At 40.1% G+C, this 17,095-nt stretch overlaps 1 pseudogene; it reads left to right on the top strand.

Annotated features, from left to right (window-relative positions):
• Positions 1–517: 517 nt before the first annotated feature.
• Positions 518–892, top strand: LOC148010573 (putative calcium-transporting ATPase 8, plasma membrane-type pseudogene; annotated as a pseudogene).
• The last annotated feature ends 16,203 nt before the right edge of the window (positions 893–17,095 follow it).

The following is a 17,095-nucleotide window of genomic DNA, read 5'->3' as shown; positions in this document are numbered from 1 at the left end:
TTATCGAGACTACACATACCTTGGACAATGGCCTCACTTGATATATTTTGAGATGTAATGCTCCTTGAATGTGATAATGAAACATTTGTGGAAATTCAAAACACAAGAGCGTGTCAGGTTTTGGGCTATGGATTGCATTATATTTTGCTACAGGCAATGAATTAGGCTAAATTTGATATGTATGCTATCTTTAAGTCCTTGCCTTCCTTTAAGGGAGAGAAGGTCTTCAATACTACAATTCTTTCTAAGGATGACCAGGAAACTACTTTGCATGATATCTGGGATGTACCCAATGAAGTTTTTATGTATATTCTTAGTAGACTGTCACCTAAAGACATGCGAAGTGTGGGAGCTACATGCAGGCATATGCAAGAGCTTGCTCTTTATTTTATACCTTTCATGAACTTGAAGTTGTTTCCACAATAGCAGGCGGCGATTTGTTGGATGCTGCAGTAGGAATTAAGCACCTCCTTGCATTATTGACTTCAGAGGTGGTTTTAGATATGTGCAACTACAAATGGATGAAACTGCATCATCTATTCCTTTAGAATCTACAGATGTAGAGGAATTAAGAAGGGTGATCTCTAAATTTTCTCAAGAAGCCTTGCAAACTTTGAGTTTTGCATATAAAGATTTAGATAGTGCACCTGACAGCTCAAAGAAACTCTTGGAGGGTGGTCTGACTTTTGTTGCCATTCTTGGAATTAAAGATCCGATCCATCCAGGAGTCAAGGAAGCAGTCAAGTTGTGCTTTAAAGCTGGGATCAAGGTACGAATGGTGACAAGTGATAATATGGAAACTGCAATGGCGATTGCTCGTGAATACAACATTCTCACAAAAGAAGAAATAACCATTGTGGGTCCAGACTTTCACCGTTCGAACCATGAATAGAAGATGGAGAATATTGCAAAGATATAGGTGATTGCAAGGTCGTCTCCACAAGACAAGTTTATCCTTGTAGAGCACTTGAAAGAACAACACAAAGTGGTTTCTGTCACTAGTGATGGAACGAATGATGCACCAGCCCTACACGAAGCAGATATTGGGCTTGCAATGGGCATTTCTGGGACTACGGCTCACTTATTTTTGTGAATGCTATTCAATAGCAATGCCGTAATCACCGATGACAATCAAAGTCAAAAATAAAGAATGATTTTTGGCGCCTCAAACGGAAGAATGATATTATCAACAACGGCTTCAACGTCATAATTGATGATTAAGAACAATGCCTTTTAGCTTTTTCAAAGTAGCAGATGGCTATAAAGACTAAGGAGAAAATCAAGAAGGCAAGCAGACGGGTGACGAAGGAGAAGACAAGGGAAGCGTGACAATGAAGGAGAAGGCAGACGGGTGACGAAGGAGAAGACAAGGGAAGTGTGACAACGAAGGAGAAGACGTCGAGATGGTGACGAAGGGGAAGACGAGGGAAGCGATGACTTGATGCATCTCAAAAATCATTGAAAGAAATCACAATGACTCGGAGGAGTAGAAGAACAAGAAGACGATAGTCCCAAGGTGGGGGAGGATTGGCGAGCTCTGCACACGACTTCCATTCCATATTGGAGGACGTCCTGGCGATTGATGCATCACCTTCCCCGATAGTACCTCCAGCATGTTTTCCCTGACAAGTCTCAATCAACACTTGGTATAAGGCTGACCCTTCTCTACCGCCATGCCAACTCTATTCGGATGCACAAACCGAATCTCCACGTGATTAGAAGTATGGCTTGCTCATGAAACTATCCTGATTAGCATTTTCTGATTGATACCTCTCTACTTCCCACGTGGTGGCACAAAGATATTCTTGCAATTCGGGTAGCAAGCCTTCTCTGCCACCATGTCAACACTATTCGGGAGCACTTATCGAATCTCCACGTGTTTATAAAGCTTACCTGCACAGTTGCTTGGCATCATAATATAGAGCCGCCTTTGGCTTTATGTTCTCCGTCACAAGGCCATGGAAGGTGCATCTCATGCATTGACTCCGTATGCAACAAATACTATGCTAGACAAGGAAGTAACAGATATTACGACGCCAAAGGTGCCACCCCACTGCCGTACTCTATTACAATTGCAATGAAGCTTTGGACAAGTTAGACGTCTCAAGTCTCTATTATGAATTAAATGAACTGGATTCTAGAGCTTTATGAGCTTATTGCACTGTCACCTTTGGATGAATGATATGTATTGGATTAAATTTGAAGATTGAAAGCTTCTGTTTGAGGACAATACGATGTCCCTTTAATTAGATATGAGTTTTAAATTTGGATCTATCATAAATATCTTAAGTCATATTAGCAAGGAAAAGGCCTTCCTCAACCTTTGGGAACTTAATTCTTGGAAGTACCATATTTACATTGTCAAAAATACTTTTTAATCACTTTTTCTTCATACATATTCATGCATAACTATGACAATTACCCTCTCTTGTAAGCAAGGAGCCTTGAGCCTTGAATATCTTTGAGAAAGATTCATGAAATTTATTCTTGAATGCATCAAATCAAGAATTTGGTGAATTGGATATTGTGAAGATGAAAATTCATGTTTCCATTTTCACCTTATCATGTCCTCACCTGTATTCGATCAAATGTGAATTCTAGCTATTCAAATAACACTCACAAGACTACCCCACATGGCCTCGTGGCGGCCAGGAGCATCTAAGGGACACACTCTACCCTAAATACTAATATAGATATTGCATTTGTAGTAGAACGTAGTCCAATGATTGGTCTTCCTTACTCCTTAGAGGGAGATCCCATACATCTTGGTATAATATACCATGTAACACAAACATAGGAGGCCCCTCGATGTCTTACACTGAGAGGATTGGCCCCTCGATGCACTGCTCTAACATAAAGAACATACAAACAATCTCCACTCTTATATATTTTGAAAAATCTAGGAGATTTGATCTTTCCTTACCAAGCTTGCCCCAAGAAACCATTCATCGACTACCCTAAAGCTCTGGTTTTCTTACACACTCCACGTAGGTCAACGTTTGGAAAGCAATTGCAATGTGTCTGGATTGGATACCATATTATGCTCAATGAAAATGTGGACGACCATTCTGCTCAAGCATTTTATCATTAGAAACCAGCTAGATGAAGTGCGAAAACAAACCTTCAATAATTTTCCAACTAATCGTACGTGCAGCGTTGATAGAGACTAGCACCCAATTTCTTCGTGCTACTAGTCTCCTTAATTCAAACGATAATCCATCCTATATGTTATGCATAGATAAATAAATTGGAATTTGAATCATTTTCAACAATTAACCACTCTCCCAAACCCTCTTCCCTCCTACCGTTTAGGTTTTGCATTCGTTGGATAGGTGTAGGGTTCATTTTTATGCAAATCATGTAAAAATCGATAAAAACACACTATAACATGGAAATAAGCCTTAATTGAGGCTTGATCCTCATGCTCCATCCTTGTTATATGCTCGTGGACATAAAATGTATTTTTTCCTAAATTTCCTTACTCATCAAGGACACTCACATCATTTCCATATCCATTTTTATCCCATATGACCCCAAAATACTCAACAAAACCCCCAAATTTCATTATTTTTATAAAAATCGTGACTTACAGGTTTTGTGTGTTTTGCAACAAATTATTATATCATTATATTTGTTTATTTTCTTTCATATTTCAGAGAGAATGCAATATGGGAAATCAAGAACAATCAAAATCAAGCACCTCTTCAATAATTTTCCATGAAACGAAAGAACCGCTCACTTACACATAAAAACCACGATTCCGAGGCTCGTATCTCATAGATAGGAGGTCACTTATGCTTCTTTCTTGACGCTGATGCACTCTCTCAGCCAAATATATGTCCTCCATCACTCCAATATCATCATTTGCTTCAGGATTCGTCATCACAACCCTTCCCCTTCTCTCATGAATTAATGCATATGAACAACTGTTAAGAGGAGAGAGGAGAGAGGAGAGAGAAATACTAGAAAATAAAAATTTTAAATCCTCCACCAAAATCAGTTTGATTACAGTCATCTCCTTCCTCCCTCTGCCGCCCTGATCAAGAATCTCTCTCCAAACGGATGAGGGATCAAGCAGTACTGATGAGATTTGGAAGGGGCGCCCCCTTTCATAAGTTTTTTCATTAGTTTTTGAGGCTTTGATTAAGCCTAAGGTTAAAACTTTAAAATATCCTGTTCATTTTTTTGTATTCACACCGTCCCACAAGTGGATATTTTGATTTCCAAAAGCGCAAACGGACTCGGATTTGAGATACGTTTGGACAGATGGCTTCGTAGCATCAAAATCTGTAAACATGGCATTCCTCACACACTTTCTGGTTCCAAGATCCAGTAGATGTGTTATAACACCAAACCTTGCGAGGATTAAATGGGCGTCAAATGACCTCCGATCAACGAATCGAGACTTGTGTTAGATTCCTAACGTCGAAATGCATCTAGGAAGTCTCTAGCTCACCCTTCAATCACGGTTTGATTTTTCATGAAAATTTGGTCTTGGGTGCTTCTCGGGCACTTTTTGCTCCAAAGACAGTCGCAAATGCTTCAAGCACGGCTCAAAATTGGCTCCTAAAATCTAGCTCTCAGTGTATCTTGAGAAGTCATCAATAAAAGTCATGAAATAGTGATATATAGATTTTGATGGAGGAAAAGGCCCATAAATATTAGTGTGAATAAGATCAAGCAAATCTCTAGAATGAGTTGTGGTGAGAATGAAAAAGATTTTGCAAAAATATTGTCCAAGTGCATAATATTCACAAACACCTATATGAGGATGAGCTTTGAATTCCATACTTTGAACAAGGTCATGCTGATAAAGATCGACGAGCTTAGAAAAATTAGAGTAAACAAAGCGATGATGCCATATTTTGTTGTTAAGATCACCAGGAGCTGTAACAACATTTGCAACATCTTCATTTAAAGAAAACTCAAAAAGATTACATTTCGAGGAGCAACAACTATGGTTTGGCCATCTTTCTCAATGTGACACTTGGTATGGTCAAAACTGACAAAGCGACTAAGATCCACAAGTCTTGCAACTGAAAGAAGATTCCTTTGTAGATCTGGGACATGTAAAACTCCACACAAAATTCTTGTTGAAGAAAGAGTATCGAGATATAAATCACTTATTCCTTTGACTTGACAAGTTGTGTCATCACCAAGATAAACCAAAATTTTTACAAGAAAATAATGATTTTATGATGTAACCATTGGGATTGTTATATCATGTTTCTCGTAGCACCAGAATCAACAATAAAAAGAGATCCATCATAAACATGAAGTATCCTTTCCAAAGAGATAGAATAACTCACACAATTTGCTTCTTTAGTAGTGTTGTCATGTGTAGTAGCATATGCTCTATTACAATCTAAATCAAAATGCCTCTTGCAACATAGACAAGTTGATGACCACTCTTTTTGTAGTAGTCACAAGGAGAATGATCTTTGGATAAATGTGATTGTTGGTTTGTAATACCATGTTCTTCATCATATTAATTTGTCCAACAATAATCTTCAGTATGACCATTTCTATTGCAATAAGAATAATGTCTATTAGGAAACTTGAGACAAGACAAGTTACCACTACGACGACTCCTACATGTATAGCATGGAAAGGGACACCTTTGAGCAAGTAAAGCTTGGTTGATTTATTCATGCTATGTGTCCTCTTGTGAGATCTTATCCACTCATTATAAACGGTTTACCATTCTTCAAAGATAAGTCCAAGGGTATTATCATGACCTTGATCAAATGGTTGAGGTGGACATTCATAATTACCAAGAATAATATCATGCAAGTCATCATCTTACCGACTATTCAAAAACTGAGGATTCATCCATCAACCTTCAACAAAGGCAAGTTAGATTGTACAAACTACACCTTGTGGAAGTTCAAAATTACAACTATCCTTAATTCTTATGAGCTTTTAAAGACTGTGCTAGGAACTAACGCAGAACCATAGCCTAGCCCTGACCCATCAAATTCTAGTGTAATGATTCCTCTACCTCGGCACAAGAAGAATATACCACTGACTCATGGGTGTTGGATAGCGGGGCCTCCTGTCACATGACCAACAAGAAAGGTCTATACAGTTCTATGTAGCCTCTACAAGAATCCATCACTGTGACAATTGGAAATGATGTAAAATGTCCTACTGCTAGCATAGGTACTATTTCTTTTGTTGCTGCAAATGGTGAAGTCAAAAAGCTTTCAAATGTGTTGTATGTTTCCAAAATTAGGAGAAATCTATTATCAGTTTGCTACCATAACTGATCTTAGTCATGAAGTGAGGTTCAAGAAAATAGGTGTAGAAATACTTGACAGTGCTAGCAAAGTTGTTGGCAAAGGAGAAAGAAGGAACAACCTATATGAGCTAAGTGCTCTTACAACCACTACTAGAGTAGACACAAGTAAGCTTTGGCATGAAAGGTTTGGACACATCGGATTTGCAATGTTGAAGGAGATGCACAAGCAAGGTATGGTTGCTCACCTACCTGCAGTGAGACTGAATTGAAGGAACCATGTGAGGCTTGTATGATGGGCAAGCAACAGAGAAAGGCAATTCCATAGGAAAGCAAGAATAGAGCACATGCTTCTCTAGAGTTGGTGCATGCTGACATGTGTGGTAAGATGCCTACATAGGTCTTGGGGGGATCTTCTTATTTTATGTTGATTATTGATAACTACAGTAGGAAGATCTAGATGTACTTCCTTCGTGATAAGGCTCAAGCTTTTGGTAGGTTTAAAGAATGGCTAAAACTTGTTGAGAATGAAACAAGGAAAAGTGTGAAGAAATTTAGAATAGATGGTGGAGGTGAGTTCAACTCAAAGGAGTTTGAAGAATTTTGCAAGAGCAAAAGGATCAAGTGTCTATTGAAAACGCCTCACAGACCTTAGCAAAATGGTGTTATGGAATGTAGGAATCGCACCGTTGTGGAGATGGCAAGATGCATGCTAAAGGGCAAGGGATTGCCTATAACCATTTTTGGGCTAAATATTTTAATACTGCACTCTACATTTTAAATTCGAGCTACAAAAAGGCTCTCAAGGGAAAAACACCTCATGAGGCTTACACTGGTAAGAAACCATTTGTCTAGCATTTCAAAATTCTTGGATATGAATGTTATGCACATGTTCCAGATGAGAAGAGAAACAAGTTAAAACCAAAAAGAAAAAAAAAATATTCTTGGATTATAGTGATGAGCACAAGGCTTACAAATTATATGGCCAAGAGGCAAAGAATATCATCGCGAGCCGTGATGTGATGTTCAAGGAGCAGCCGTATACAGTGGAGGAGGAGAAGGCAAGTTCTTCCACTTTATCATCAAGTGAAGAAGTATGAACCTGTCCCGAGAGCTGCCCCTATCCTTAAGGAGGAGGAAACTTCTTCTTTAGATGATGAGGAAAAAGTTCACTAACCTGACATCACCCCACCAAAAAAGCCATTGCCGTGTTGGGTGAAGTAGCTCTCTGACCACAATAATCCTATGCCTACATCTATTGAGGAGAAGATAGATGAACCAAGGAGGTCTTAGAGAATAGAGGAGCAAAGGAGGGCTTCTACTCACATAGTCAATATGGCCTTGATGGCTGAGATTATGAGAGAAGTAAAGGAGCTAACTGACTTAGAAGAAACACTTGTAGATCCAGCATTGAAGGTAGTTATGTTGAGATATCGAGCTCCACTCGTGATACGCCAGGGTGACCATTGTGTATTTATGTCACCGACTTGTCAGTTGCAGACGCGGTTGGTACACCGCCCATGAATAATAGCTACATGATAGCTATCCTTATCTACTCTAGTTCGTGGCTCAGTTAGTATGCCACCTTAGTTAGTTGAGTTTGGTTTGAGACCCATATATAGGGTTCTTCTATTTCTTTGTACTTGAGTTCTTTTGGCTTACACAACTAAGAAGAGGAAAACTGTTTTCAGCCTCCACCCTTGTGTGTCTTCCCCCATTGTGCAAGCAAGAAAGCTTCAAGCGAGACTCCTTCCTTCTCTCCCACAATCTTGACATGGTATCAGAGCCTTGTTCGTGGTAAGGAGCTCAAGAAAGCAAGCCAAGCTCGCGGTGTTCTGGTAAGAGGAGCAGTGTTGCTTTCATTTTCTGTTTTGGGAGCAAGTCTCTACAGGCAGCACAGCCGAAGAGTGCAGGAGTGCATTATCTCAGGTTGAGACGCCCTTCGCGGTGAAGCAAGAGGGCAGTATATGCTGCGGGCGAGGGCTTTAGCCCTCGGCGACCTTGTTTTTTTGATTTAAGGCCATTTCGGGGCCTGTTTTGAAGGCGGAAGTTTTCTCCACGCACTCAGGAAAAGGCCCTGTTTTATGCTGTGCGACCACTGTTCTACAGGTCGGTTAAAAGTTATTGTAGAAATTGCATCGTATGCTTGTGTGCAGAGACATTGGGAGTTTCAGAATCATCCTTGGTTCCTGTTTATGCAAAATCGTCACTAGGAAGTGACTGTGTGGTCAAATACCACTTTCGCTAGTTTTGCAGATTTTCCCTTGTGAGGGTGAAGCTGAGTTTTTGCAGTGACAGAATTTTTTGCAGTTTTCTGTAATGGCATCTGATTCTCTTTCACAGATTGTCACTGAAAAGCTTGACAAGAACAACTTCCAAGCATGGAAGTTTAGAATGACGAATTTCCTTATGGGAAAAGGATATTGGGAATTTGTTGCAAGAAATGAAGAAGAACCAGTTCTTCCTGATGTTCCCAATCAACAGCAAATGCAGGCATTTAAAGCATGGCATGAGAGAGCCAGGAAAGTTATGTATTGGCTGTCTATCAGCATTTCAGACTCTATGATTGTGCATATTCAGGATGCAAGTACGCCAAAAGAGGCATGGGATACTTTGTCAAAAATGTATAGCACAAATACGCAAGCCAGGAAAATGCAGCTCAAGCAAGAGTTGCACAATGTGCAAAGAGAAAATATGAGCATCAACGACTACCACATGAAGGTGAAGAAGATTGCAGATGCACTTGCTTCCATTGGGTCACCAGTGGAAGATGATGATTTAGTTTCTGTGACCTTGAATGGTCTAGGAAAGGATTATGCACAGTTTCAGACATCCATTTCAGTTCGTGAAAGATTTCCTGATTTTGAGGGGCTGATTGCTCTTCTAATTTCTGAAGAAGATTGCAGATGCACTTGCTTCCATTGGGTCACCAGTGGAAGATGATGATTTAGTTTCTGTGACCTTGAATGGTCTAGGAAAGGATTATGCACAGTTTCAGACATCCATTTCAGTTCGTGAAAGATTTCCTGATTTTGAGGGGCTGATTGCTCTTCTAATTTCTGAGGAGCAAAGAAATGGTGGTGCATCTTCTTCAGGAGGAACTTCAAAAGAAGCTGTCTTCTACTCAAATGCTGGAAGAGGTAGAGGCAGAGGTAGAGGAGGCCGATATGGAGGCCGTGGTAGAAATCAGAATATGCAGCAAACTCAAGAAAACCAGTCCTATGGAGGAGGACGTGGTAACTCTAGAGGCAGGGGGAGCCAAAGAGGTCGTGGTGGATGGCAAAGAGGCCAAAATGCAAACAGTAATGTTGAATGCTACTATTGTGGTAAAATGGGTCATATGGCTAAAGACTGCTATAAAAAGCAGAATGACATCATGAATGGAAAACTGCAACAAGGAAATTATGCATCCTCTAGTAGACAGGGTGATGACAGAAATGAGCATTTGTTTATGGTGCAGCACATTAACAATTCTGTGACAAGTGCAGAAGAAAGCAACGATGTATGGTATGTTGACTCAGGTGCATCAAACCATATGACAGGTCATGTAGAATGGATGGAAGATGCAAGGAAAATGGAAAAACCAGTATTTGTGGAGACTGGTGATGATACTGCACATCCTATTGTGCAGATTGGAAAAATTCCTTTGTCTATGCAGGATGGGAAAAAGAAATACCTGTCCGATGTATTTCATGTCCCGAATATCACCAAGAATCTGGTTTCTGTTGGTCAAATGGTTGAGCAGGGCTTGCAAGTCAAATTTAATCCTCATGGATGCTTTGTTGAGGATATGAAAAATAAAGGTCGGTTGATAGCAAAAGGAAAGAAGAAAGGCAGAATGTTTACATTGGATGCAGATATGTCTGAATTGAGTGCAGCAATGTTTGCACATGGGACCGGTGTAGTTGCAGATATTGATATCTGGCATAAACGCATTGGTCATGTTAATGTACAACGACTTAAATCAATGCAGGCCCAAATTATTGTTGCAGGTTTGCCGAAATTCAAGGTTGCAGAAATGCATAAGGTATGTGAAGCCTGTCAGTTTGGAAAACAGGCAAGAAAACCATTTCCTAGACATGTTCAAGAGAGTAAGAAGCCATTGGAATTAATTCACTCTGATGTGTGGACAACTAAAGCTGCATCTCTTGGAGGCTGTCATTATTTTGTCAGTTTTATTGATGACTATAGCAGAAAAGTTTGGGTGTATTTTATGAAAAAGAAAAGTGAAGTTTTTGGGCATTTCAAAACTCTTAAAGCTATGGTTGAAAAAGAAACAGGCCTGCAGACAAAATGCCTAAGGTCAGATGGGGGGGAGAGTACCTCTCAAATGAGTTTGCAAGGTTCCTGCAGGAGCATGGCATAAAGCAACAATATTCATGCAGTCATACCCCACAACAAAATGGAATTGCAGAAAGAAAAAACAGGCATATTGGAGAGGTATCTCGTGCCATGCTCAATGAAAAAGACTTGCCAGATTTTTATTGGGCTGAAGCAGTTGCTACAGCAGTCTACATAATGAACAGGACTCCCACTGTAGCAATACATGGAATGACTCCAGAGGAGAGGTATACTGGTAGGAAACCAGATATTTCTCATTTGAAAATTTTTGGTTGCATTGCCTATGTACATGTGCAAGATGAGTTGAGATCCAAGTTGGATCCAAAAGCTTAGAAGTGCATCTTTATTGGTTACTCTTTGCAGCAAAAAGGGTATAGATGCTATAACCCTTCTACTCGTAAGTTTACAGTGAGCAGAGATGTTGTTTTTTATGAGATGACTAGCTGGTATAAACCAGTAAATGTGATTGATGATGTAGATGCACAAAATGGTAATGCTGCACAAAATTCACAGCAGCAGTCACAAAATATTAGTGGACATGGAGCGTCCTCTAGTAGTGGTTCACATTCTTCGCCATGGACAGGCAGATTGAGATCAGGAGAATCTTCTCAAAGTAATGCAGATAGTGGTATGCAGGTATCACGAAAAGGAAAAGAGAAGGTTGATCAGCCCATGTTTGATGTGAATGCAGGTCACTCTTATGTGGATGGTGAATCCAGTGGCTCAGAACAGAGCATTGATGATGAGTTGGGTATTCCTTCTATTGTTACACCTGGAGTAAGGAAGACCAGGGATGTTTTGAGAGCACCTGGGAGTGAACCTACTTTGCGCAGGTCTACGAGAGCTAGGTATCATGTGGATAGGCTGAAATATGATGGATTTACAGCCATTCACTATGCATATATGGTTAAAGTGATACAGGAACCAGAACCCACTTCTTTTGAGGAAGCCATGGGAAAAGAAAAATGGGAGAAAGCCATGGATGAAGAAATGGATGCCTTGGAAGCAAATGCTACATGGAAATTGGTACCTTTGCCTAAAGGTAAAAATGCAATTGGTTGTAAGTGGGTTTATAAGGTGAAGCACAATGCAGATGGTTCTGTGAATAGATACAAGGCAAGATTAGTAGTCAAGGGGTATGCACAAACATATGGCATTGACTATGAAGAAACATTCAGTCCGGTTGCAAGGATGGCAACCGTAAGAGCAGTCATTGCTATGGCTGCATCAAAGGGATGGTCTTTACATCAGATGGATGTAAAGAATGCCTTCTTGCATGGTGATTTGCAAGAAGAAGTCTATATGGAGCAGTCACCAGGTTATGTGCATGTTGTTCATCCTGAGTTTGTTTGCAGGTTGAAGAAAGCCTTGTATGGCTTGAAGCAAGCACCTAGAGCATGGTCTGACAAGATAGGACAGTATCTTGTCACTATTGGCTTTCAGATTTCCAAGGCAGATTTCTCACTTTATGTGAGAAAAACAGAGAAAGGTATTATGCTACTTGTCATTTATGTTGATGATTTGATTATGACAGGTGACAGTGATGAAGATATCCTTCATGTGAAAATGCTATTGAAGCAGAAGTTTGAGATGAAGGATTTGGGAGAGCTGCGTTATTTCTTGGGCATTGAGGTGATTAGATCACCATGTGGGATACAGCTCTTGCAGAGGCAGTATGGATTGGACATGCTGTCCAAATATGGGATGACAGGCTGTAAGCCTATTTCAGTTCCTTTGGAGCAGAATGTGAAGCTGAGCACAGATGCAGGTGAGCTTCTAGAAGACCCTACTATGTACAGACGCATAGTAGGAAGTTTGATTTATATGACTATTACTAGGCCACATTTGAGCTATGCTGTTGGATTGGTAAGTCAGTTTATACAAGCTCCAAGGAAACCACATTTGGATGCGGCTAGACACATACTCAGGTATGTGAAGTCCACATTGCAGTATGGACTATTTTATGAGACTGGGGTTCAGATACAGTTGCATGGATACACTGATGCTGATTGGGCTGGTAGTATTTCTGATAGACGATCTACCAGTGGATATGTGTCCTCTTTTGGGAGTGCTGCAGTCACTTGGAGCAGCAAGAAACAGCCTACAGTTACCTTGTCGAGCACAGAGGCTGAGTACAGGGGTGCAGCAATGGCTGCATGTGAGGTAGCTTGGTTGCATAAGCTACTTTATGATATGCATCAGTCTACAGATGGACCAGTTGTCATTTATTGTGACAACATGAGTAGTATACACTTGGCAAATAACCCAGTCTATCATGCTAGAACAAAGCACATTGAGGTGCATTATCACTATGTGCGAGAGAGGGTTTTACTAGGTCTTATTGATCTAGTTTATGTCAGCACAGAGGATCAGGTAGCTGACATATTCACGAAGGCATTGGGCGCAGAGAAGCTGCGCAAGTTCAGAGACCTGCTTGGTGTGCAGGAATTGGGATTGAGCTCGAGGGGGAGTGTTGAGATATCGAGCTCCACTCGTGATACGCCAGGGTGACCGTTGTGTATTTATGTCACCGACTTGTCAGTTGCAGACGCGGTTGGTACACCGCCCATGAATAATAGCTACATGATAGCTATCCTTATCTACTCTAGTTCGTGGCTCAGTTAGTATGCCACCTTAGTTAGTTGAGTTTGGTTTGAGACCCATATATAGGGTTCTTCTATTTCTTTGTACTTGAGTTCTTTTGGCTTACACAACTAAGAAGAGGAAAACTGTTTTCAGCCTCCACCCTTGTGTGTCTTCCCCCATTGTGCAAGCAAGAAAGCTTCAAGCGAGACTCCTTCCTTCTCTCCCACAATCTTGACAAGTTATGTAAGCCAAGTATGACAACATAATGAAGAATGACACTTGGGAGCTTGTGGATCGGACAGCAAATCAGAAGGTTATTGGCACCAAGTGGATCTGGAAGGTAAAGTACAAGGTTGATGGTACCTTAGAAAAGTACAAAGCTAGACTTGTTGGAGAGGAATTTTCACAGGTTGAAGGGTTTGATTTTCAAGAGTCATTTTTCCCAACTGCTAGAATGACCACTATTTGCACAGTACTTGTAGTGGCTGCCCAAAAGTAGTGGCCAGTCTACCAAACGGATGTTAAGTGAGCATTCTTAAATGGTAATCTCAAGGAGGAGTTATACATGGCTCAACCACCAAGGTTTAAGGCCCCCCATTTTGAGAACAAAGTGTGTAAGCTGAAGAAGGCATTATATGGATTGGCCAAAGCATGGTACCACCCCATAGATAAGTACTTTTTTAAACTTAAACTTCAAAAGATGTGCCTCAGATGCTAACTTGTATGTTTACACGGATGTGGTGATTGTCCTCTATGTGGAGGAATTTCTTATTATAGCTAACTATGAAGATATGATCAATCAAACTCGAAAGGCTTTGAGTTTTGAGTTTGAAATGATAGACTTGGGCTTGGTGCACTATTTTTTGGGGATTGAAGTCTAGTAAGAGCTAGGAAAGACCTTCATCTCTCAAAAGAAGTATGCATGGGAGTTCTTGAAGGCATTTGGCATGACGGAGTGTATGGAGATAGCTACACCTATGAAGGTGAATGTAAATTTATCCATTTAGGATACGCTAGCACTAGTAGACATTGGGAGGTACAGGTTGATCTACTTGTGTTACACCAGACCAAATATCAGTTTTGTTGTTGTTGTTTTGAGCAGGTTCTCAAACAAGCCTCATGACAGTCATTGGAAAGCTGGGATATAGGTGCTCAAATACTTGAAAGAAATTCTTGTCAATGGTATCACATATAGTTCCAAAACTTCTCTTGTGAGGAACTGTCACTCAGATTCAGTAGGAGACACTGATTCTAGGAATTCAGTTTCTAGTTATTGTTTCTCTTTGGATTCAGGAATTTTCTCTTGGATTAGTAAGAAGCAGCCAACAATGGCATTGTCTCCTCCTACCGAAGAAGAGTACAAGGTAGCTTATTTTACTGCATGTGAAGTAGTATGGTTGAGAAGGATCCTATGGCATATGGGAGTGCAGGATAAAGAACCAACTGTGCTCAGATGTGACAATTAGAGTTGCATCACCATTGACAAAAATCCGCCTCCACTCTTGCCATGAGCATTCATGGCATACTCCTAGTAAGTGTGTGCACTGCATGGGAGTACCTTCCCTACCCAATGGGCCTAGGCAGGAGTGAGCTTGTGCTCCTATAGAAATAAGATATCGATTCGTTCGATGAGGGTGAGCTGCAACTTCTGCCAAACAACCAACTTCTTGCAACCACGTGCCCCATTGTAGTGGAGGCTATTCATATTCGAGGATACAAGACTTAAACTCATACAAAAACCTATGGACTAACGGAATAAGCATCTATTTGGTCTAATGAAGAAGAAGAGCTATGGGGCATGCGAAGATGCTTTGCTACAGGCCTAGAAGGTGAACTCCATTCCTTCATGGTTGCCCTTGGGACCATGGGGGTGATAGATGCTCCAAGTGGTACCACCAACACATCTATTAGCAACCGCTGAGAGATGTGACTCTGTATAGTGGTAGAAACCAACTACCTATACCAAGGGCCACTCAATCACATCCATCGGTGCTCTCCAATCTAGAGGGGCTCAAAAGATGACACCCAAAAAAATGCAGGCTTATGGTTAAGTCTACTGCATTCATTGTATTTTCCCTTGTGAAATACCCTCTAAAATCTGATGAAAAGCATAAAGAAACCTCAAAATTATCTAGTTGTTTCCTTCTTAAAGAGACAGTAAGATGAAGGTGATGTTGAGGACCAACCTAGACACCCAAATGGAAGCACTAGTTGCAAAGGACTTGGATATTGCTGAATTTAAAGTAGAGACTGTAATTGAAGAAGCCACTATAGAGGTTGATGAGCCATTTGACAGTCCTTCAAGCCTTATTGTTCCATCTTTGCCTACTTTCCCAATTAAAGACAAGGAATGCATATTATTGTCTAATCTCCAAACTCTTTTCAATTTGAGAGAAAATTATTGCTTGGCAATTATTGCAAAGGCATCTGTAGATGCAAAAGGCATAGTGGATGTTGAAAATGAGTTCAAGGAGGACTTACTTAATTAGATACTCAAATGTCCGATGATATGTTTATAGATGCATCAAATTTTTTATACTTATGTTTAAGCAAGGTTAAAGATGATGAGAGAGAGTTACTACCTACTAACAAAGAGTTTGACCAATTTCAAGAGAAGCTTGAAATCTCCAATTTTGGAAGGGAGGAGTCAGAATATGCAAAGGAGCTCAAGGATATCAAGGAGACCTCAATCAACTTATGGAATCCAAGCAAACTTGAGAGTGATGAAAATCAAATGGTCATGCATTCTTTTGTTTTTGTGCATACATATTTTCATTTTTTTCATTCTGACTCTTGCTTTTACATTTGGAGATTGCATATGAGGATAATTTCTTGGGAAGAGCCAAAGGATCGAGAGTTGGTGGTAGTTCTCTAAAGGATGTTGCACTTGGGCATTACATATCGAGGATTGATCCCAATATTCTGTTGGTTTTGCATAGCACTTTCTCAGAGGAGGCCTCATGGCCAATTTTCTGTGTTGAAGCACTTACAAAGCTTCTTGGATACTTAGGTTTGCAATACAATGTGCACAAAGTTATGTTTTTGGAAAATACATCAGCCATCTGAATATTTGGTTATGGTTGCGGCTTCTCTAACTCCAGGACTGGATACTTCCTTGCATACTCATCTTATGTTTTAGTAGAAAAAAAAACAGATATCAAATCCATAGTTTGATATAAGAGAAGAAAATTTTTACGTTGTAGAGGACAAATGCCCGAGGAGGAAGAGGATGTAAAGGCTCTTAAAACTAGACATGTGTATAACATTTTGAAAATAGTATCAGTATTTTAGATTCCACTGTATTTATTGTGTTCTTTGAAGTTGTCTTCGAAAAAACCAATTGAATAACTCTTGAAGGGCATTGGTTTTTTTGCTCCTTCTCCATGTCTAGTGCTCCGAAAGAAACACATGTGTGCTTGGTAGTGAGATTTCTCCATAACTTGGTTACTGTAAGTTGCTAGGGACCCTTGCTCTTCCACAAAATAAGGCCCATGAATAAGAAGAATATGATGTGACAAACCAATAGGCAATAATCAGTTTAAATCATTAAACCTTATTTTCAAAATAGAAAGGTTCAAATTTATGTCCATCTTACCAAGTAGAAAGTAATATCCTTTTCTCCCCAGGCTTCCTTGATTTCTTGAACAAGATTCACAATTGACCATTTTCCAAATAGTTAGATGTTATCTTTTTTTCCTTGAGCATTTTAAAAAATATGTCAAGATGTCTCCAAACCTCCATTTGTAGGAATGCAATTCGTGGTGTGCTAGCCACATTTGTTGTGATTACACAGAACTCTCTCCAACACTCCCACAATGCGTTCATTTGTTTACCAGTATGATTTCTTAGAAATTGTATAGCTTTTGCACCCCCCATAGAGACATCTGCTAAGACCTCTCTTGTTTTCCCTAAGGCTTTTGGATCCTTTCT

The sequence above is a fragment of the Lygodium microphyllum genome, chromosome 29 (genome assembly GCF_053477565.2).
Source record: "Lygodium microphyllum isolate KBCC chromosome 29, Lygodium_microphyllum_v1.1.10, whole genome shotgun sequence".
NCBI lineage: Eukaryota > Viridiplantae > Streptophyta > Polypodiopsida > Schizaeales > Lygodiaceae > Lygodium > Lygodium microphyllum.
The sequence above is the reverse complement of the archived record's forward strand: the minus strand, read 5'-3'. Positions and strand labels throughout refer to the sequence as shown.